Source organism: Bos taurus, chromosome 19 (assembly GCF_002263795.3).
Source record: "Bos taurus isolate L1 Dominette 01449 registration number 42190680 breed Hereford chromosome 19, ARS-UCD2.0, whole genome shotgun sequence".
Lineage (NCBI taxonomy): Eukaryota > Metazoa > Chordata > Mammalia > Artiodactyla > Bovidae > Bos > Bos taurus.
This window is the reverse complement of record NC_037346.1, coordinates 39,626,686-39,649,159: the sequence shown is the minus strand read 5'-3', so window position 1 is coordinate 39,649,159 and position 22,474 is coordinate 39,626,686. Positions and strand designations below refer to the sequence as shown.

Sequence of the window (22,474 nt, the reverse complement as noted above, 5' to 3'; positions counted from 1 at the left end):
GCCCGGCCCAGCCTAGGTCAGAAAATCTTAGCATCTCAGAGCTTCATAGGCTGCCTACCTCCTTGTGGACTCAGAGGGGCAGTGACTTGCTCAAGGATACACAGCATTACCACAGGGTTTAAGACACTGGACTCTTCCATGTCTTAGGGCCTCCACTAGAAGCAGAATGAAGGTGGCTATTACTAGTCACGTTGACTGCTAGCTCTGGCCCTGTGCCTACCCCATTTCTGTACCATCTACAGACCACGTGGCCCCAAAGGGTTAATGGTGTCACTGCTCAGCCCCAGGGCAGGGCACTCTGAGCAGAGAAGGCAATTAGGGTGGTGTGGCTGGAGAAAACCTCCTCTGCCTGGGGCAGTCCTGGGGCTGGTGAAGCAGGGAAGACATGGAGATTGTGCAGTGCTGGCCGGCTTCCCGGCCGGCCACAGAAGAGCTGATGAAGGCTTCTGTGTCTGGGGGCTTCTGTAATCACGTGTGTGTCTGAGGGTTACTGTGTATTATGTACATTTATCTGTCACCGTGGGCTGCTGTGTCTGTGATGAGAGTGAGTGTGTGAGAGAGACTGTATGAGCATGCCCGTGGTCATGAGCGGAGGAGGCCAAGGCTGCAAGCGAAGAGGGTGGATTCTCAGGAGGCAGAAAAACTACGGAAGGAGAAGCAACAAGAGGATGGGCATTTCTTTATGTTTCAATAACTCGTTTTTTAAATCCAAGACACGCATGCAATCAAAAAGGTCAAATAGTGCTGAAGTCAGAAAATAAAACAGCAGTCCGCCCCTCCGCTCTGGACCTGCCTGTCCCTTGCTCAGAATATGCCACCTGGAGCTTTTTACCTGGCTGTTACCTCCGTGTTTCTAAGTAATTTGCTTATGCAGCTGCCTCTTGATGAATCTGTTTAGACATTGTATGTTGATTGCCCGTTCTGTAGATGAAGATTCACCTTCTGTATACTCCCCCAAACATGGTTTGACGCTCTCGATATTGTTAAATCCATAGGCTCTGCTTTTTATCTTTATCAGGTAAATATTGTTCACTACTAAGCCGGTCAGAGCACTATCATTGTTTCCTTTCTTGCATCATTTTTGCTTTTCCTACCTCCCACCCCTGCCTAGTTGCTTAGATTTTTGTATTTACCAACAATATATGTACTTTTTTTTTTTAATCTTTTGACTTCACTGCACAGTGTGTGGGCTCTTAGTTCTCTGACTAGGAATCAAATCCACACCTCCCTGCACTGGAACACTGAGTCTTAGCCACTGGACCGCCAGGAAAGTCCATGGCTATGTATTCTTAAACATCCACTGGCCTCAGACATAAGTTTGGCGTGGTCAAACCTGTCTATTTTTTTTTTTTTTTTTTGGAATCTCTCTCCTGTTGTCACGCTGGCCTGGTACTCGCCTGCCTGCCTGCAGCCATCCTGGAACTCCCTAGTCTCTCTCTTCGCTGGGTGCCCTGTCCTCTTGATCCTGTGTCTTTTCTTTCCTGCTTTGCTCCCTCATTTGTTTAGCTTCCTGAGAAAGGTTATAGAAGAAGAGAGATTCTTTGGAGAACTTGCATGTCTGAAAATGCCTTTATTCTATCCTCACTCTTGATTGATGGTTTGGCTGAATATAGAATTCTAGATTAAAAATAATCTTCCTTCACGAGTTTGCAGGCATCTCACATGGTCGTCTGGCTTCTGATGTCACTGTTGAGAGGTCTGATGTCGTGCTTATGCTCATTGTAGATAACTGCTTTTCTGGAAGCTTTCAGGGTGTTACCTTAAGTTAACCCCAGCCTTCTAAAAGTGTCTGTCCTATCTTTCTGTCTCGCTGCTCTGGACAGTTGACTGGCTATTTCAACCCAGGCACTTATATTCACCAGTTCTGGAAAATCTTCTTGTTTTATTGATTTGACTATCTTCTCTCTACTACCTACTCAGTTCTTTCTTCCAGACCCCTTGATTAGATGTCCATCTAGGGAATTGATTCCCAAACTTTCTTCTCTCTTCTATTGTCCATCCCTTTGCATTTTTTGTTGTCTGTCTGTTTGTTGGCTTGTAAGTGTTGTTGTTGATCCACTTTCTGGGAGATTTCTCAACCCTTTTTTTTTTTTTAGTATTTATTTACTTGGCTTTGCTGGGTCTTCGTTGCAGCCCACGGGATCTTTGCTCTTTAGTCGCAGCATACAAACTCTTAGTTGCGGCATGTGGGATCTAGTTCCCCGACCAGGGATCAAACCCCTGCCCTCTGCATTGGGAGCATAGAGTCTTAGCCACTGGACCATCAGGGAAGTCTCCTCGACCTTATTTTCTTAATGTTACCAATTTGTTTTCTACTATCATATTTTTAATTTCCATGAGCTATTTATTCTTTTCTTAAAAAAAATAGTCTCCTATGGTTCTTGTGTCATGGATGTAATAGCTTTCCTAATACTTTTTCCTGCATCATTTCTTTCTTTCTTTCTTTTTTTTAAAGAGTTTAATGTAGGAACAGTATACACGGACGGGCCAGGAGTGGGCAGGGTGAAGGAGGAGAAGATGTTAGGAGAAGCTGCAGCAGGGAGCAGCTAAAACTGTGCACGTGAGCCTGAGCTGGCAGGGAGAGAGGCTCCCCAGAGGAGGAAGAGCTGTGCCACTCTGCCACAGGGGCTGCTGGATGGGCTGCACCAGTGTGCATGGGAGAGGGACCCAGCCGCCCTGCAGTCTGGTAGGGAGGGAGCAGGGTAACACATGCTCTGAACTCTCTTTGTGCATTGTTTCTGTGACTTATTTTTTCCCTTTACCTCAGCCTCCGATGTGGCTTGGCACCATTACTGATCCTGTCTTTATTTAAAATGCTAACCTTTTGTTCATCATGGACTTTTTGGCATCAATTGAACTAATTAATTTGATTTTAAAAATATATGGCATTAAAATATTCTCTTGATGGCTGAGTTTGTTGATGCCACTTTATTATTTTAAAATTTTTTTATTGGAGTCTTGTTGATTTACAATGTTGTGTTAGTTTCAGGTATGTGTGTGTGTTAGCTGCTCAGTCGAGTCTGACTCTTTGCGACCCATAGACTATAACCCACTGGGCTCCTCTGTCCATAGAATTCTCTAGGCAAGAATACTGAAGTGGATTGCCATTCTCTCCTCCAGGATATCTTCCCAACCCAGGGATTGAACCCAGGTCTCCTGCATTGCAGGCAGATTCTTTACCGTTTGAACCACCAGGGAAGCCCAGCTCTAGGTATATATACAGCATAGTGATTCAGTTGTACGTACATATTTTCATTCTTTTTCAGATCCTTTTCCCATATAGGTTATTACAGAACATTGAGTCGAGTTCCCTGTGCTATACAGTAGGTCCTTGTTGGTTACCTATTTTATACCTAGTAGTTTGTATGTATGTTAACCCCAAGCTCCTAATTTATCCCTCCCCACCATGTTTCCCCTTGGGTCCCCATAAATTCATTTTTAAAATCTGCAAGTCTGTTTCTGTTTGTAAATAAGTTCTTTTCGCTGGTGCCATTTTAAGGGTTGGACCAGAAGTCAGGGCCTCCCTCGCCTAACCCTAATACCAACCCTGAGGTGGAGCCTCAGAGAAGGCAGCCCCATTCACTTCCCATCCTGCCCTGTCTTCTCCACCCTGCAGAACCAAGGAGCCATGGTGGGGTGATGGGACAGAGGGCCAGGGCAGGGGAGGCACCCCGAGGAAGGGAACGCCTGGAGGCTCACCCCTCCCTCAACCCCCAGCTTTGTTAGGCCATCAGTTAAAGAACTGGTATTTGCTCTGGGCCAGACACCACGGTCAGAGGACCATGGTCCAGTCTGAGCAGAGAGGCCCTTGCAGAAGAGAGCCACAGAGACGTGGCCTTCTGGAAGCAATTGTCTGTGGGCGTTCAGAAAGGGCAGTGGGGATCATTAAGAGCCAGTATGGATTCAATAACCCCAGAGCCTAAAAAACAACACAAATTCTTGGGCTCCACCCTGAACTGACTGGTTGAGAAACACTGGAGCTGGGCATTTGTTTCAAGTCCCCCCATATGATCCTGATGGTTCTCTACCTGTAGGAACTTCTGAGCTATAACATTCCACGCCAGTTTTAAAATCCATTACCAGATTGATCACCGGAAGGTGAGGCTTTCTCAGGTGCCATGCGTCTGTACTTGATCACAAGACTTCCACCACCCTGAGGGCTTTGTGGCCCCCTCAACACATCAGGAGTCCACACGAAGGAGGACTTCTCTGGTGGTCCGGTGGTTAAGACTCCGTGCTTCTACTGCAGAGGGGCAGGTGTTCTATTCCTGGTTGGGGAACTAAGATCCCCCATGTCATTTGGTGCAGCCAAAAGAAAAAAAAAAGAGTCCATGCGAAGGAGCACGGCCCCACCCTGGCAGGAGGCCCCTCTGACTGCAGTAGAGGTCTCCCTGGCTCTGCCCAGAAGATTGGAAAATCAAACTTCTAGATCAGACTTCTCCAACAGCCGGAAGAGAGTTCAGATGTCAGATTAGGAACCAGAAGCCCTCCTCTGTAGGCTGGATGATAGGTGGCCTCAGGCCAGATGAAACTTCCGGGACAAATATAAATCCTGGCACTTCAGCTTAAAATCAGGTGGGAGAGATGTGGCTTAGCAGCGGTTCATGAGGAAAAGAGTTGGAGCTCCTCACTGCTTGTGGGCTGGGATGAGTCAGGAGTGTGGAGTGGCTGCCAGGGACGGAGGTGGGAGCCAGCTGTGTTCATGGAAACCCACAGAAACCCCGGCGACAAGGATTGGGGCTCTGGGAATCCTGTGGTGGGGAGGGAGGGTGTTTCTTTCCTTGACCATGGCTGAGGGGCTTGTGTCCCCTTTCAGATGGTTATGCAGAAACCAGAGTAGTCTAAATGGTTGAAGGAGCCTGGGGTATTTAGCCCGCAATAGAGAAACTTCTAGATGTGGCTGTTTTCTAATAGCTGCAGGGTTGGGACTGGGGCAGAGGGAAAGGGTTATTTTTCTCCATAGCTCATATCCCTTCCTGCATGGAATTATCTATTTGTTTTTATTGCCTCTCTTCCCCTGAAACCGAGGCACATGAGATCTGAGATTGTCTTATCACTCTGTAGCCAGTGCCTGGCCCACGGTGGGCGTTCCTCCTTTGAAGGAACAAAGGAGGCAGGGATTTCCCATCTCCAGAGGCCTTGAAAGACAGGGTTGGTGAAGAGAAGAGGTTTTGCCCGGGGTGAGTCGTTGGACATACTGGCCTCAAAGGACCCAACTCTACTAACTCCTGGGCTCCCACACACATAAGACAACATCAGCGCTTATATACCCCATATGCACCGGAACACATGTTCACACGCTGCGACCCGGAGTGGGGGCCTCGTGCCTGAATCCTCAGAGGGTCTGTGCTCCATTCCTACCTGGCCTGGAACCCATTAGGCCTTGCCCTGAGCAGCTCTCAGTGGAGGATGGTAATGACTGCCTCTCTTCAGCACAGCCAGACCTCCACACCCCCCGGGCTGTGTGCTCACCCTACCCTGGACAGCGGGCCCTCTTGAGGTGTCCCGGGAAGGGGCCCAGAGACGCCTGCTTCTCCTGTGTCTCCAGTCAGCATCTCTGAGAACTGGGTTCTCCTTTTCCAAAGGAAACTCCATCTTGGTAGCAGAGGGCTGAGCGAGAGGGAAGTGGCAGAAAGGGGACATTTCAGCAAGCTGGATTTGGTCTGCTTCAGGAAGTTTTCTTCGGCTTCCACAGAACAACATTTCCACCATTTATCCACATCACAGTCTATTCTGTGCCAAAAGGAACCAGACTCTGGTTCCCTCTGCTCAGGAGGCTGAGGGCCTGGCACCTGGGCTACCATCCCTTTTGCACCCAACCCCCAACCCCACACAGGAGCCTCCTCATTTTCCTTCATGGCTCCTTAGTCTACCCTCCTGGCCTCAGCTTCCCTCCTGGTCCAGCTCCCTCACCTCAGTCTGTCTGCCCAGCCCCCATTCCAGACCTTCTCTGCCCAGCCCCACCACCCCCCACCTCCATCTTCCTTTCTCACTCCTTTGGCCTAACCCCTTCTTCCTAGTCCCTTCTGCCCAGCACCTCCTGCCTGGCCACCTTGCAACAATGCTCCTTCAACTCGGACCTCTTGCTTTGGAAACTTTGAGGCGTCTGGCCTGTGTTCCCAGGGTAGACTCAGAGCCATCTCCTTGGATTTTATTCTCACGCCCACTCTGCCACCATCTACCATCCTATTTCCCCGTGGAAACAGGATTCTTGTCTGGACTCAAGCTTTCCAGAGATTTTCCACCAAGGCCAGTCCTGAGGCCCTGGAGACACTGGAAATTTTATGGAGGAGGGAGGGGTTGCGGAGGGCTGTAGTGCTAAGTCAGAAATCTGGGAAGAGCCACAGTTTATCCTCCAAGAGGCTGAAGGGGAATGTCTTCAAACCTGGGGATTTCCAAATCCAAATGAAGGGTTTTCTTGGTTCTGTGGTTCATGTCTGGTTAACAGTTTGGGAGGAACCAAGTTTAAGAGCATTCAGATTTGGGAGTTCCCCCGTAATAGAACAGTTTTACTCCATAACAGAAAATTCTGACTCCCCACCTCTCACCCCAGTATTCCCCCTGGCCTCCCTTCCCTGAATTCCTCTCCTCTCTCTCTGACCCAAGCAAAACTTCCCAGCTCATCCGACCGCCCTGGCAAGCCTAGGAATGCTGAGAAACTCTGCAGCTGGCAGGGACCACAGCATTCAAGACAGTTGGGCAGCGAGAGGGACAAGTGGGCGCAACGTCTGCCTGGTTCCTACACCCCCCAAAGGAGGCAGCTCCCAAAACGAAGCCTCTAGAAGGCCCCCTCCCCAGACCTAAGGGCCTAGGGGAGACAGGACAGACAGACTCGTAGCAGGGACACAAGAAGAGCCCCAAGCAATGGCTCAGGGAAGAACCCAGGCATGCCAGTGCCTGCACTCAGGGGCAGGGATGGGGTGAGGAGGCTGCTAGGGGAAGATTCCTGAGGGTAGAGGGTGAGGTGGGTGGAAGGAAAGTGGTGAGTTGAATTGCAAAGAGAGAGAAAATAAGAGATTTTGTGAAAAGGAGGCGTGTCCTGAGAGGTGAAAGATGGAGTCCAGACATTCAGTCTTTAGCGCTGTGGAAAGAGTACCACCGGCCTGGCCTTCCATCTGGCATGCACCAGCGGCAGACCTTGGGCCGGGTGGGCACTTAAAAACCCTCACTTAATGAACCTGGCGTTTCAAACCCCTACTAGCTTCAGATTTCTCAAATGGAGCGGGTAGGTACTGATCTTCAGAGAAGGCAATGGCACCCCACTCCAGTACTTTTGCCTGGAAAATCCCATGGACGGAGGAGCCTGGTGGGCTGCAATCCATGGGGTTGCTAGAGTCAGACACGACTGAGCGACTTCACTTTCACTTTTCACTTTCATGCATTGGAGAAGGAAATGGCAACCCACTCCAGTGTTCTTGCCTGGAGAATCCCAAGGACAGGGGAGCCTGGTGGGCTGCTGTCTATGGGGTTGCACAGAGTCGGACACGACTGAAGCGACTTAGCAGCAGCAGGTACTGATCTTACAAAGTTGAGACTGAAGAGCAAAATGCCAGGCACTTGATGGGTTCTCAGTTGGGGATGTCTCCCCTGCGTGGCTCGGAAAGGGTGCCACAGTGCCCTCTGCTGGCTGCTCAGCCTAAGGACCTGCTCTGCCTTCCACACAGGTCCCTTTGGTTGACCCTTTCCCTTTTCCTTCAGCCAGCTAGTTGGTCTGTCGGTTGGTCGTTTGGTTTTCTTTCTTTCTTGTTGAGGTGAGATTCACATTAAAAAATTAACCATTTTAAAGTGAAGTGCGTTTAACACGCCCACAGTGTTGTGCAACCATCACCTCTATCTAGTCCCAAAACATTTTCATCCCCCAAAAGGAAACCCTGGATTTAGGCTGTCGCTCCACACCCCCCGCCCCCAGTCCCAAGTAACCCCTAATCTGTGTTCTATTTCTATGAATTCACCTGTTCTGGATAGTTCATATATAAATGAAATACCATATATGATCTTTCATGTCTGGTTTCTTTCCCCTGGCATAATGTTTTCACGGCTATCCATTTTATGGCTGCATAGTGTCTTCCATTATATGGATATACCATAGTTTTGTTCATCTGTTCCTTTGTTGATAGACGTTTAGGCTTCCTCCTTTTGGCTATTGTGAACAGTCTGCTGTGAACATGTCTACGTGTACTTGTTAGAATACATATTTTCAGCTCTTTGGGGTATATGCCTAGAAGCGAAATTGCTGAGTCATAGTGTAATTCTATGCTAAACTCTTTGAGGAACTGCCAGACTGTTTTCCACAGTGACTGAACCATATTACATTCCCACCAGCAATGTATGAGGGTTCCCATTTCTCCACATCCTTGCCAACATTTGTTCTTTCTCTCTCTCTCTTTTTTAAATTATAGCATCCTAGTGGGTGTGATCTAGTATCTCACTATGGTTTTGCTTTGTGTTTCCCTAATGACCTAAATCAAATCCCTTATGATTATACAGTGGATGTGAGAAATAGATTTAAGGGACTAGATCTGATAGACAGAGTGCCTGATGAACTATGGACGGAGGTTTGTGACATTGTACAGGAAATAGGGATCGAGACCATCCCCATGGAAAAGAAATGCAAAAGAGCAAAATGGCTGTCTGAGGAGGCCTTACAAATAGCTGTGAAAAGAAGAGAAGCAAAAAGCAAAGGAGAAAAGGAAAAATATAAGCATCTGAATGCAGAGTTCCAAAGAATAGTAAGGAGAGATAAGAAAGCCTTCCTCAGCAATCAATGCAAAGAAATAGAGGAAAACAACAGAACGGGAAAGACTAGAGATCTCTTCAAGAAAATTAGAGATACCAAGGGAACATTTCATGCAAAGATGGGCTCGATAAAGGACAGAAATGGTATGGACCTAATAGAAGCAGAAGATATTAAGAAGAGATGGCAAGAATACACAGAAGAACTGTACAAAAAAGATCTTCACGACCCAGATAATCACGATGATGTGATCACTCACCTAGAGCCAGACATCCTGGAATGTGAAGTCAAGTGTGCCTTAGAAAGCATCACTACGAACAAAGCTAGTGGAGGTGATGGAATTCCAGTTGAGCTATTCCAAATCCTGAAAGATGATGCTGTGAAAGTGCTGCACTCAATATGCCAGCAAATTTGGAAAACTCAGCAGTGGCCACAGGACTGGAAAAGGTCAGTTTTCATTCCAATCCCAAAGAAAGGCAATGCCGAAGAATGCGCAAACTACCACACAATTGCACTCATCTCACACGCTAGTAAAGTAATGCTCAAAATTCTCCAAGCTAGGCTTCAGCAATACATGAACCGTGAACTTCCAGTTGTTCAGGATGGTTTTAGAAAAGGCAGAGGAACCAGAGATCACATTGCCAACATCCACTGGATCATGGAAAAAGCAAGAGAGTTCCAGAAAAACATCTATTTCTGCTTTATTGACTATGCCAAAGCCTTTGACTGTGTGGATCACAATAAACTGTGGAAAATTCTGAAAGAGATGGGAATACCAGTCCACCTGACATGCCCTCTTGAGAAACCTATATGCAGGTCAGGAAGCAACAGTTAGAACTGGACATGGAACAACAGACTGGTTCCAAATAGGAAAAGGAGTATATCAAGGCTGTATATTGTCACCCTGCTTATTTAACTTATATGCAGAGTACATCATGAGAAACGCTGGGCTGGAAGAAGCACAAGCTGGAGTCAAGACTGCCGGGAGAAATATCAATAACCTCAGATATGCAGATGACACCACCCTTATGGCAGAAAGTAAAAAGGAACTAAAAAGCCTCTTGATGAAAGTGAAAGAGGAGAGTGAAAAAGTTGGCTTAAAGCTCAACATTCAGAAAATGAAGATCATGGCATCTGGTCCCATCACTTCATGGGAAATAGATGGGGAAACAGTGGAAACAGTGTCAGACTTTATTTTTTTGGGCTCCAAAATCACTGCAGATGGTGACTGCAGCCATGAAATTAAAAGACGCTTACTCCTTGGAAGGAAAGTTATGACCAACCTAGATAGCATATTCAAAAGCAGAGATATTACCTTGCCAACAAAGGTCCATCTAGTCAAGGCTATGGTTTTTCCAGTGGTCATGTATGGATGTGAGAGTTGGACTGTGAAGAAAGCTGAGCACCGAAGAATTGATGCTTTTGAACTGTGGTGTTGGAGAAGACTCTTGAGAGTCCCTTGGTCTGCAAGGAGATCCAACCAGTCCATCCTAAAGAAGATCAGTCCTGGGTTTTCATTGGAAGGAATGATGCTAAAGCTGAAACTCCAGTACTTTGGCCACCTCATGCGAAGAGTTGACTCATTGGAAAAGACCCTGATGCTGGGAGGGATTGGGGGCAGGAGGAGAAGGGGATGACAGAGGATGAGATGGCTGGATGGCATCACTGACTCGATGGACATGAGTTTGAGTGAACTCCGGGAGTTGGTGATGGACAGGGAGGCCTGGCGTGCTGTGATTCATGGGGTCGCAAAGAGTCAGACACGGCTGAGCGACTGAGCTGAACTGAACTGAACTGAGTAACTAATGATACTGAGCTTCTTTTCTTGTGCTTGTTGGCCATTTGTATATTTTCTTTGGAGAAATGTCTACTTATGTCCTTTGCCCGTTTATTTTTCTTTTGCCCATTTGTGAAATTGGGTGATTTGTCTTTTTGTCTTAGGCGGGTTTCTTAACCTCTCTGAGCCCATTTCTGCATGGTCACATGAGGACGCTCTTGCCTAATGGCAAAGGTGTCATACACTAACCTACATAAAGGGGCCTGGGGTTGGGAATGACAGACATTAGCTGACTCTGAATTAGGCTCTGGTTAAGTGACCAGCCATCTGTGTTTTCCCAAGATGGTCCTGTTTTTGGCACTGAATGTCCAGCATCCTGGGAGACCCCTCGGTCTCAGGCATACTGGGACAGCGGGTCATCTTAATCTGGTCCCAATATGGTAAATAGTGTGTATCTTTGCTGCATTGTCACTCTAAACCTCGGTTTCCTCACCTAAATGTCTCACAGAGTTTTCATAAAAATCAGTTAAGCTAATTGAAAAGTTAATCAGAAAGGTCTAGGAAAAATGAGTAGTGGTTTTCCCCCCAGATCTTAGCTGGAAGTACAAAAATGGGACCCCAGCCACAAAGGAGGATTTCCTGGCCTTGAAGCTTTAGGGGCTACTCTTCATATTATCACAATTCCTCACTGTATAGTGGGAGCTTGTTAGGAATGCAGTTGCTCAGGCCCCTCAGACCTGCAGAAACAGAATCTGACTCCCAGGTGATTCTTATGCACATTAAAACTTGAGAAGCACTGCTTTGTATCAGAGGCTTTGAAGCAGGGATGATAATTCTGGATATGAAAAGTGTATCAACAAATTCATCAGAGTAGTATTTAAAATAGAAAAATAGATCATAAAAACTGGAAACTAAGTGCTCCCGAATAAGGAGATAGTTAAGAAAATTATGGGTTTTCTTCTGAGTAGATGGTCATGACTCATTTACAAATGATTGTTAAAAGACCATGTTCAGCATCAGAAACTGCTTCAGATATCATGAAACATGACAGAAGCCGTCCACACAACTGGATAGTCAGCAGGATTATAGCCACGTGAAATTACATCCAGATGAAAAAGACTAGAAGGAAATATGCCAGAATGGGACCAGGTGATGGGTGGAGGAGGCCTGTTTTTGTTTTTTTTTTTTTGGTTCCTTGTTCTAATTCTCTGTGATTAGGTGAAATATATTGATGCTGTCAAAATCTCTGGTTGACTGATAGGTACTCCTCCAAAAGCCCACATATTGAATCAGTGTCAGGATAAGATGATTCTTCCATTTCCATGAAGTGTCAGGGGGTATTAAAAAATGCTTTGTCTAGAAAGCCGGTTCACACCCTCTTTCCAAGCCTGGTCCAAACCCCTCTTTCAGCACCTTCTCAGGTCAGCCTCACGCACCCTGACACCTCTTTACCCCAGGTCTTCAGCACCATATCACAGCCTCTGTCGTCCAAAGCCCTTTCCAGGCTAACCCACTGGGACCTACTTTCTACAATTCTGTGATGACAGTTTTCCATATGGTTTATTTCAGTCTGAGGCTTGAATGCCTCAAGAGGGCAAATCGAGGTTATTATGTAGGTGCATGAGGTGAGGGAAACTAAAGGAGCCCTCCCTGAGAGCTGGCCTCACTCCCCGGCCTTACATTTCATCCACTCAATGACAAAGGCCAGTATAGTCAAAGTTGTGGTTTTTCCAGTAGTCATGTATGAATGTGAGAGCTGGACAATAAAAAAGGCTGAGCGCCAAAGAATTGTTGCCTTCAAACTGTGGTGCTGGAGAAGACTCTTGAGAGTCCCTTGGGCAGCAAGGAGATGAAACCAGTCAATCCTAAAGGAAATCAGTCCTGAATATTCATTGGAAGGACTGATGCTGAAGCTGAAGCTCCAATACTTTGGCTGCCTGATACAAAAAGCCGACTCATTGGGAAAGACCCTGATGCTGGGAAAGATTGAAGGCAGGAGGAGAAGGGGATGACAGAAGACGAGATGGTTGGATGGCATCACCAACTCAATGGACATGAGTTTGAGCAAGCCTCTGGGAGTTGGTTAAGGACAGGGAAGCCTGGCGTGCTGCAGTCAATGGGGTCACAAAGAGTTGGGCACAACTGAGCGATTGAACAACAACACTCCAGGAAGCAAGTGTTTCTAATACTATCTGGGAACAGAGACCTAAAGTGCTGGGCAACGGCTGCACAACTAGTGAGTGGCAGGGCCAGGATGAGAACTCAGGCCTTTCTGTCCTCGGAGACCTCAGAGACAAAAACGAGTGACATGCTGGTCCACACAGAGGGCGCTTCTTGACCAGGGCTTTTCAAACTTTATTGTGCCAAATAATGCCCTGGGAAGCTTGTGTAAATGTGGATTTTGATCCAGCAGTTGTGTCTGGATTCTGCAGCTGGCACCACTGGCAAAGAACCCGCCTGCCAATGCAGGAGACATAAGAGATGTGGGTTCAATCCCTGGGTTGAGAAGATTTCCTGGAGTAGGAAATGGCAACCCACTCCAGTATTCTTACCTGGAGAATCCCGTGGACAGAGGAGCCTGGCGGGCTACAGTCTATAGGGTCACAGAGAGTCAGACACGACTGAGGTGATTAGCACACACGCACCTGGATTCTGCATTTCTGGTGAGCTCTCAGGTGAATCTGAAGGTGCTGGTCCCTGGGCCACACTTTGAGTAGCAGGGATCTAGAAAACATTTCCACTGGCCTTGTAAGGCCTCCTAGAGCAGTGGAGGCAGGCAATGGGATACCCAGTAATCCCCTCAGCATGTCCTGGGTTGGACCCAGCTGTCTGGCCCACCATTCTAACCAGCACGGCCAGCCTGGCTTCTTCAACAGGCCCTGCAGGGTGCACTTGGTTGCCTGCCCCAGCATTTCCACCTGCCAGTTGGCTGGCAGGTGATGGGCTGATGGTGACAGCTTAGCCAGAGATCCTGTCCAGAAACGGCTTGAGCTCAGCCAAGGTAAATGCTGCCCCGCTGTCAGAAATGAAGTGCCTGGCAGGCTCCCGGCATGAATAATTGAGGCAGAAGAGACACTGAAACAGCAGGAGCTGAAGATGGAACTGGGGATGGTTTTGAGGAGGCAGCCTCCACAATCAAGACCTTTCCTGGAAAGGTTCAACAGATTCATCATAATAACTCCCACTTTTCAAACCCCTACTGTGGATGCTGGGCTAAGAGCTTTATGTGCTTATGTTTTGTCTAATCCTTGCAAGAGCTCTGTGAGAAAGGTTACTGATGAGGGAACTGACGCTCAGTGGGGAGAGGAATGTGTGGCACCAACTATTATATAGTGGGGCTAGTTGTTGAACTTGGGTCGGCTAACTCCGCAGCCCCTGCCCTTGATCCTAGAGCAGTGGTTTTCAAGTTGCAGTCCACAGAACCCTAAGGGTTCCCAGAGGTACTCCAGGGGCCACTGTGGATGAAGGGTGGCAGAGAAGGAAACAGAACAGCAGGCTGGGTTCCAGGGCTTCTCTTTTCTCCCTGCAGAGTGCTCTACTTAGATGTAATTTATGTATTGCGCCTCCATGGAAGAAGGTTAATTGGAAGAAAGGGTTTCATGGCCAAAAAGATTTGAAAGCCACATCATGCTGCTTCCCCAAATGAATGTGGTTTACCCACTGGGGCTTCCTGCAGGCATTTCAAGGAAACATGGTTCCCTTTTGTGGACTTGCCAAGTGGTCTGGCTTGTGCTGCGCTCTCTGACCTTCTTCTGTAGTGTCACCTCCATCACAGCTTCAAGCCTCTGGCCACAGTGCCTGGAAGGCTGCCCTCTAAGGTAACAGGTCTGCCCCACAGATAGCAGGTCAAATGTGGTGTCAGCTGTGAAGTGTGTGAATTCCTCAGGTGAGTTCACTGCCAGGCAAGCCTCTAAATCCTTTTTCTTTGTTGTGCCCAGTCACTTCAGCTGTGTCTGACTCTTTGTGACCCCATGGACTGTAGCCCGCCAGGCTCCTCTGTCCAGGGATTATCCCAGGAAAAATACTGGGTTGGGTTGCCATTTCCTCCTCCAGAGGATCTTCCCAACCCAGGGATCAAACCTGCAGCTCCTGCATTGGCAGGCAGGTTCTTTACCACTGAGCCACCTGGGAAGCCCTTTCAGGAGACGTATCTATCTGGAAAACAGTGAAGAAGGCTTCGGATTGAGTGGCCTGAGGAGGCCATTTAGAAGCTTGTATTAATTAGGATACAGATTCAGCTGTTGTAAAAATGACCAACTGACAAGGTACTTAGACATGAAAGAGGTTTATTCCTCTCTTACATGTAATAGTGTGAGCATAAGTAAGCAGGAGTTGCTGTAGTGTCTCCATGGTGTTAGAGACCCAGCTTCCCTCTACAACATTTATCTCTCATGTTATGGTCCAAAATGGCTGTTTCAGCTCCTGCCATCACATCTGCATCCCAGCCAATGGAAACTAAGAAAGGTGAGAGCCCCTTAATTCCCATTGAGGGCAATCATTCTTCTCATCTTCCATTGGTCAGACATAGTCATATAGCTACATGTAGCTGTAAGGAGGGCAGGGAAATGTGATCTAGCTGGATGACCATGTGTCTAACAAGAACTGGGCGATTCTGCTACTGAAGGAAGGAGAGGAGGATGATTACTGGGAGACAGTTTTCAGTGTCTACCATGAGTGGGCTTGCACCATCCAAACTGCATGCCGGTGGCACATGATAAGGGACCTGCAGTGGCAGACAGGAAGCACCCCCATGGCTGCCAAATTCCAAGCCACCACCAAGTCCAGAAGCCAGTGACGATTGACTTTGTAGAAGAAAAAACATGGCAGCCAAGGACAAATTCTCCCAGAAATTTAGTTTCTCATTTCTCTCTTTCCATGCAGATTCTTGCTGTCTATGCTGGTGAAGGACTATCTGGGGTATCCCTCAAAATCCTTCCTCTGATCACCCCTAGAGCACAACTGTTGTCTTTAGGGCTCTTTTGGTTCCAAGGAGCCATTCAAGCTGTCTTGGGAAAGCTTTATAGAGAGAGTTCAGAGACTTGCCATGGGATCCATGGGCTAGAGATGAAGCCTGACCTTCCAGCCTGACCTCGGACCTAGAAAGCCATCAGGAACCAGGGCTGCTTTCTCTGTCTTTCGAGACCCTCCTCAACTTGGTCTCTTTTTCACTTATGCAGCATATATTTGTTGAAGCCACATGTGAGGGCTGGCTTCCTTCTCCTTTCTGTGGAACAGCAGTCACACTTAGGGCAAGGCCCTGATTACACCAGAGGTCTGTGCTCCTCACTTGCTGCCCTGCTGCACTCTCAGCCACGGGACTGAGTACACTTCCTCTGGGTCTATTGTTGTGGTTTTGGGTCAGGTGGCAGCATGGGGAACCTCCCTGCCCAGGGATCGAACCCATGCCGCCTGTGTTGGAAATGCAGAGTCTTAACCACTGGACTACCAGCACCTGCTTCGAGTCTGAGCAGGTGGAATCAGGGTTTCCTTGCATGGCCTGGAAGCATCTCCCTCGTTAGCTTCACTTCCTTGCAGAAGAGCTTGAGGCATCAGGAGACGTCCTTCCTTCCTTCCCTCCCTCCCTCCTTTCCTCCTTTGACAGAGAACTGTTTTTCTCATCCTCTCCCCTTGCCTGCATCTCAAATTCCTCCTACCCTTCCCCATTCCAGACAGGAATACAGCCCAAGGGATGTGCTTCAAACTGCAACTGTACCAATTCAGGTCTTTTGACTGAAAGGCCCTCCTCAGGTGATGGTACGAGCGTTTGGAGAGGAGAAGACGGGGAGCTGGAGGCACCTTCCCGTGTGCCTGATGTCCTGCCTGTGGGAGTGCTGTCCAGAGACTTGCTTGAGTCCAGTGGCTCTTGTGTCTGTCACCTGCCGTCAGGGCCGGGCGCTTGTATCACCTGCCATCAGCGATGGGGGAGGATGCCGTCCTTGTTGGAGCTTCAGCTTGAGCATCAGTCCTTCCAGTGAATATTCAGGGTTGATTTCCTTTAGGACTGTCGATCTCCTTGATGTGCCATTGGAAGGCTTCCTGGGAACTCCAAGAAGGAGCTGATCCTGTCCCAGGATCCCCCAGTAGCACACAGCCTCCTCAGTGGAGCAGCGCTGGCTAGGGTGGTGGGCTGTTTGTCCTTCGTGGGCAGAGGACTCAGAGTAACAGGCTGGTGAGACAAATCCCCAGTCACCCCACCCTTTGCCTCTTAGGCAACATAGCAAGAGATGTGTCAGCGTCTGTTTGGGCTTCACAACTGCAGAGCGTGGCTTCTGCGCAGGGCTGTCATTTCCAATGCTTGGAGGGTTGGTGAACACCAGGTGAGTCCCAGGGATTAGGTGATGGAAACCAGACCCTTTTCCAGGCCTCCAAGCAGCTGTCTTAAACCTGTTCCCCATGAGCTGCTGTCTCGCTTTGTTTGGTAATAACATCCCATCCCGCTCACTAGAATGCATGGCTACTGGCAATAGCAATAAAACAAAGGAAGAGCAGGCTTTCAACAAACTGTGCTTTGAAATTATGAATGGTTGGTCATTCATTTATCAACATATCCTCCATCAAGTGCATACTCTGCTTAAACACCAGAGGTGGGACCTCCCTGGTGGTCTAGTGATTCTCACTCCACGCTCCCAATGCAGGGGGCACGAATTGCATCTCTGGTTTGGGGACTAAGATCCCACATGCTGTACAGCACAGCCCAAAAATAACCCACCATAGGTAAAGGCTGACCTTACTTGTGGGGAAATTATGGTCTTCTAGGAAAGGCAGGTGTGGAGATAACAAGTCTAAAAGTCAGATCAGTCATTGCAAGTGTGCAACACATGGAGAGGCAGAAGACCGAGATGTGATGAGAGTGTAACAGGGACATCAGGAAGCCACTCCTGATGAAAGAGCACCTGAAGAAGTGACCATCGAACTGAGGTCTGAAGGACCATGAGGAATCAGCTTCTGAACTGCATGAAAAAGAGGTTTTGAGGCATAGGAAGTACCAAGGCCCTGAGTCAGACAAGCACTTGGTGATTTCAGGAATTGAAAGCCTTGCAGGGCTGGGGCAAGGAGAGCGGGGGTGGGGGTGGGGAGGGGAGACCTGGGGAGGGAGGTGGTGGGGGGAGGGGCCAGACTACTGTGTATCAGGAAAAATTCATGTTTGCATATAACAGAATGCTGAACCTGAGGACTTAACAAGCATTCCTCCAGGGACCCAGGTTCTGTCTAACTGTCCACTCCACTATCCTATCTTTATTGCTTCCCTGGTGGCTCAGATGGTAAAGAATCTGCCTCCAATGCAGGAGACCAGGGTTTGATCCCTGGATTAGGAAGATCTCTTGGAGAAGGGAATGGCTACCCACTCCAGTATTCTTGCCTGGAGAACCCCGTGGACAGAGGAGCCTGGCAGGCTATAGTCCATGAGGTTGCAAAGAGTCGGACATGACTGAGTGACTAACCCTTTCACTTGTCTTAATGCTCACAAGATGGCTGTTGAAGCTCCAGTCATCACATCTGCATTCCAGGCAGGAATAAAGAGAAGGGCAAAGGCAAGAGGGATGAGCAGTCAAATTTGACCTCTTGTAAAAGGCTCTGCTAGAACCTTCAGTATATCTCATAAGCCAGCCTGCATCACATGGTAAGCCTTAAGTCATCCAGGGAATGAAGTTTTTTAGTTGACTACATTGCTGCTTGCTATAAAATCAATGTGCTATTAATAAAGAAGCGGGGTAATGAATATTGGATAGGCGAAGTCTAGAGTTTGCCTCACAGGGCCTTGGAGGTCATGGTAAGGAATGTGGCCTTCAATCTGAGTGCAGCTGGGAAGCCGCAGAATGTTCCAAGCAGGACTGTGACAAGAAGGGGGAGACATTGAGGGTTGCCCCCTTGCGGCACAGCATCACACAACTGTGGACTTGTGTATTAGCCTCCTAGGGCTGCCATAACAGAGTATCACAAACTGGGTGGCTTGAAACAATAGAAATTATTCTCTCACAGTTTTGGCCAGAAATCTGAATCAAGGTGTCAGCAAGGTCACAGTCACTCTGGAGGTTAGGGGAGATTCTTCCTTGCCTTCTCCTAGTTTCTGGTGGCCTCTGATAATCCTTGGTGTTTCTTTGTTTGTAAACTGCATCACTCCAATCTCTATCTTTGTTGTCACATGGACTTCTTCCCTGTGTCCCGTCTGTGTCTCTGTATCTAAATCTCCCTCTCCTTTGTTTTGTAACAATCATATAACAAGCCTGTCATTGGATTTAGGTCCCACCCTAATGCAGTAGAACCTCATCTTAACTTGACATCTGCAAAGACTTTTATTTCCATTCATGGTCATATCCAAAGTACTGGAAGTTATAACTTAAACATAGCTTTATGAGGGACACAATTAAACCTTCTGTGCATTCAAAAGGACTAACCTGGTTAGTTCACCAGGTCAAAGAGGAACTTCCTTGGTGGTCCAGTGGCTAAGACTCCCAACTTCCAATGCAAGGGGCCTGGTAGGGTTCGATCCCTGGCCAGGGAACTAGATCCTGCATGCCGCATCTAAGATCTGACACAACCAAATAAATTAATTAAATTAAATAAATTTTTTTTTTAAAAGGACTAGAGTGCCACCTAGACCCTGCTTGGCTCTGTTGGCTGCTAATGTCCTCCTCCCCTACTTTTTATGAAAAGACAGCCCAGGAATTAGGGAAGCAAGTTTACTTCCAAAATCTTGACTGTGCTAGGCACTGGTCCCTCTTACTTCTATAAAAGGGCAAAAGGAAGGTTCTGGGCTCCCTGAGCAGGCCTCGCCTCACCTCAGCAAACCCTTCTCAGGCATCAAGGATTCAGGGATCCTGAGCTGTGGTGCAGAGGTGATTCTGCCTGTCCCTCTGTGTCAGGGGCTCAGAGTTTGAGGCGATGGGGTGGAGGTTGGAGAGGACATCTAAATGGTGGGCTGAATAGCATGTAAACTAGGGCTTCCTTTCTTTGGGCAAAATTTTAGGCCCACTGATGCTGTTTAATAAACCACTCCTTTGTTGGACCTAGTGGAGAGAAGAATTGAGCGGTAGCTCTGTCTGGCAGGTGGTCGCAGCTGAACCTGAACTGGCTTCAGAGCTGTGGTCCTGCAGACGTTCAGGTGCAGAGTGTTGGTCAGGGCCCCGTGGTTGTTCTTTGAGGTGGAATAAAACCCACTCACCACGTGATTCCCTGGAAGCAGCTTGGGGGCCTTTGGACTCTTTTCGTGGGCACATTTGTTCACGTGTCTTTGCATGAGTTGGTGTGCAAGGGGCTTGCTTTCTTGGCAGGTTTTCTTTTTTTTTCTGGAGCTTTTTTTTTTTTTAATTGAAGTATAGTTAATTTACCAGGTTTCCCTGATGGCTCAGATGGTAAAAAAATCTGCCTACAGTGCAAGATACCCAGGTTCGATTCCTGGCTCAGGAAGATCCCCTGGAGAAGCGAATAAGAGAGGAGCCTGGCGGGCTATAGTTCATAGAGTCTGAAAGAGTTGGACACGACTGAAGCAACTTAGCATGCGTGCATACATAGTTAATTTACAACGTTGTGTTAATTTCTGCTATACAGCTAAGTGATTCAGTATACACACACACACACATATATATATACACATTCTTTTCTATATTCTTTTCCATTCTGGTTTGTCTCAGGGTACTGAATCGCGTTCCTTGTGCTACACGGTAGAACCTTGTTTATCCTTTCTATGTAAAATACTTTGCCTCTGCTAATCTCAAACTCCCAGTCCATCCTTTCTGTACACCCCCTGCCCCGTGGCAGCCACAGGTCCGTTTTCTCTGTCCGTGAGTCTACTTCTGTTTTCAGACAGGTTCGTTTGTGTCATATTTTAAATCCCGCGTATAAGTGATATCATATGGTATTTGTCTTTCTCCTTCTGACTTCCTTCACGTATATGATAATCTCCAGTTGTATCCACGTTGCTGCAAATGGCATTATTTCATTCTTTTCCGACTGAGTAGTATTTCGTTGTATATATGTGCCACGTCATCTTTACCGAGTCGTCTGTCCATGGACGTTTAGGTTATTTTCATCTCTTGGCTATTGTGAACAGTGCTGCTATGAAGATAGGAGTGCATGTATATTTTTAAATTATAGTTTTGTCTAGATATATGCTCAGGAGTGGGATTGTTGGAGCATACGATAATTCTAGTTTTAGTTTTCTGAGGGACCTCCATACTATTTTCTATAGTGGTGTCAGGTGATTTTGGGGGTCGTTTTTTGCTTTTTTTTTCTTTTGGTGGTCAAGGTGGGGATACCAGCAGAAATGACTGGGGATAGGAAACTTGGAGACCTAGAGGGGAAAATGTGACTTCTAGTCTTTGGCAGGGGGTGGGATGAGGGAATAAGCAGAAGCTGAAGGGGCTGCTTTCCTGAGGGAGGCTGTGAACACAGAGATGCCCATGCCTGTGGGCAAGCTGAGATTCAGTGCTTCCTCCTCTGGGCATCTTCTAGGACCTCAGGGTAGATGACTGTGGCAGCAGTGGGAGGCAATATCCATGGGCACCCATGGCTGGTGGCATCAGGTTGGTTGGCCCCCCCTCAGAAGGTTTCATGAGTAAAATCAGAAATCCAACAAGCATGAGCCCAGGTGACTCTCACAAACAGTACCTGTGAGTCACCCCTTGAGGACTCCTGTGGATGGTGGAGGCCCTCACTGGGCAAGTCGGGGGAGATCAATAAGAAGGTGATCTTTAAGCTGAGCATTGAAGAGGAGGGATCTGCCAGGGGGAGAAAGCAGAGTCATTCTGGGCAGGGAGATCAGCATATGCAAAGGCCTGAGTGACCAACGGTGGACTGAGACTACTGGGAAGTTGGTCTGGTGAGTGGGTGCCCAGGATGCACAGGTGAAGGAGAGAGAGAGAGAAGTTAAGCTAGAGAGAGGGTGGGGCGGGCTCATGGGGGAACCTCATATGCAAGGCTGAGGTTTGGGTTTTCGTCTCCAGGGCAGTGGGAGCCCCAGATGGCTTATGAGCAGAGGAGTGTGGCCTCATGTGTTTCCGATTTGTTTACATTTGCTTGATGTCCATGCTAGGAATGGGTGGAGAGGCCGGCAGTCTAGAGGCTGGAGGGGAGGAACCAGGCAGTGGCCAAAGGAAATCTACCCCCCACCCCCACCCTGCCTGGCCCTGTGTTTCTCCTGCTCATCTTCCCCCAGCCCTGCCCCAACCCCAGGCCCCAGAGTGTGTCACCTGTCAGAAGAACAGAGTCTGCCTCCGGGCGGGTGGATAGAGCAGGCGACCCTTGGCCCTGCTCATGCTGGGACCCGGGCAAGGGCTGGCTGGGCAGCTGGCAGCTTGGCAGGGAAAACATGGTTAGCTCTGCTGTGTCTGCAGCCACTGCTGCCTGACAGCCTGATTAATGACCCGCAACGCCCAGGGCTCTGCACGGGTCAGCAGCCCCATGGCTGTGGCAGCGGCCAAATGGACCTGCCCGCTGTGCCTCTGCTCCTCCTCGGCTGCGCTCCCAGATGGGCTGAAAGGCTTTGACATGGCCTCCTCCCCAGGCTCTTCCGCTCTTTCTGCTGCTTGTTTCCCAGCCTCCTTTAAATCCTGCCCCTAAATGCTCCCTTGCAGGAGAGGCTTTACAGAATTAACTCCCAGCCCTCTGGATTCTGACTTATTCTTCATTTTGTCCCAATCAGGCACATAGTAAAGCTTAAAAATATGTCTTGAAGGCATCATTGCTGCTTCTTTCCCCGTTCTCAACTCTTTAGTGACTCGTATGGGCCCTGTCTTATCTCTCTGCTAGAGGGTCTCTGTTTGGGTATTCCGTTTGCATGGGTCCCACCTCCTCCATCAGACTAGCAATGCCCAAGATCAAGGATCTGCCTCCGTCTTTAGATGGGTAGCTTCCAAGATTCAGATTTTTCTTCTCCGTTAAATTGGGTGCTCCCCAGGGTAGGGAGCTGTGTCTCCCCCTCAGACTGGGAGCTCCCTGAAGACAGGGCTCTGTTTGAGGCTACC

At 48.2% G+C, this 22,474-nt stretch overlaps 1 protein-coding gene across 1 annotated transcript in view; it reads left to right on the top strand.

The window, feature by feature from the left end:
* PLXDC1 (plexin domain containing 1) overlaps positions 1-22,474 on the top strand; it is a 66,527-nt gene that overhangs the window by 8,082 nt on the left and 35,971 nt on the right.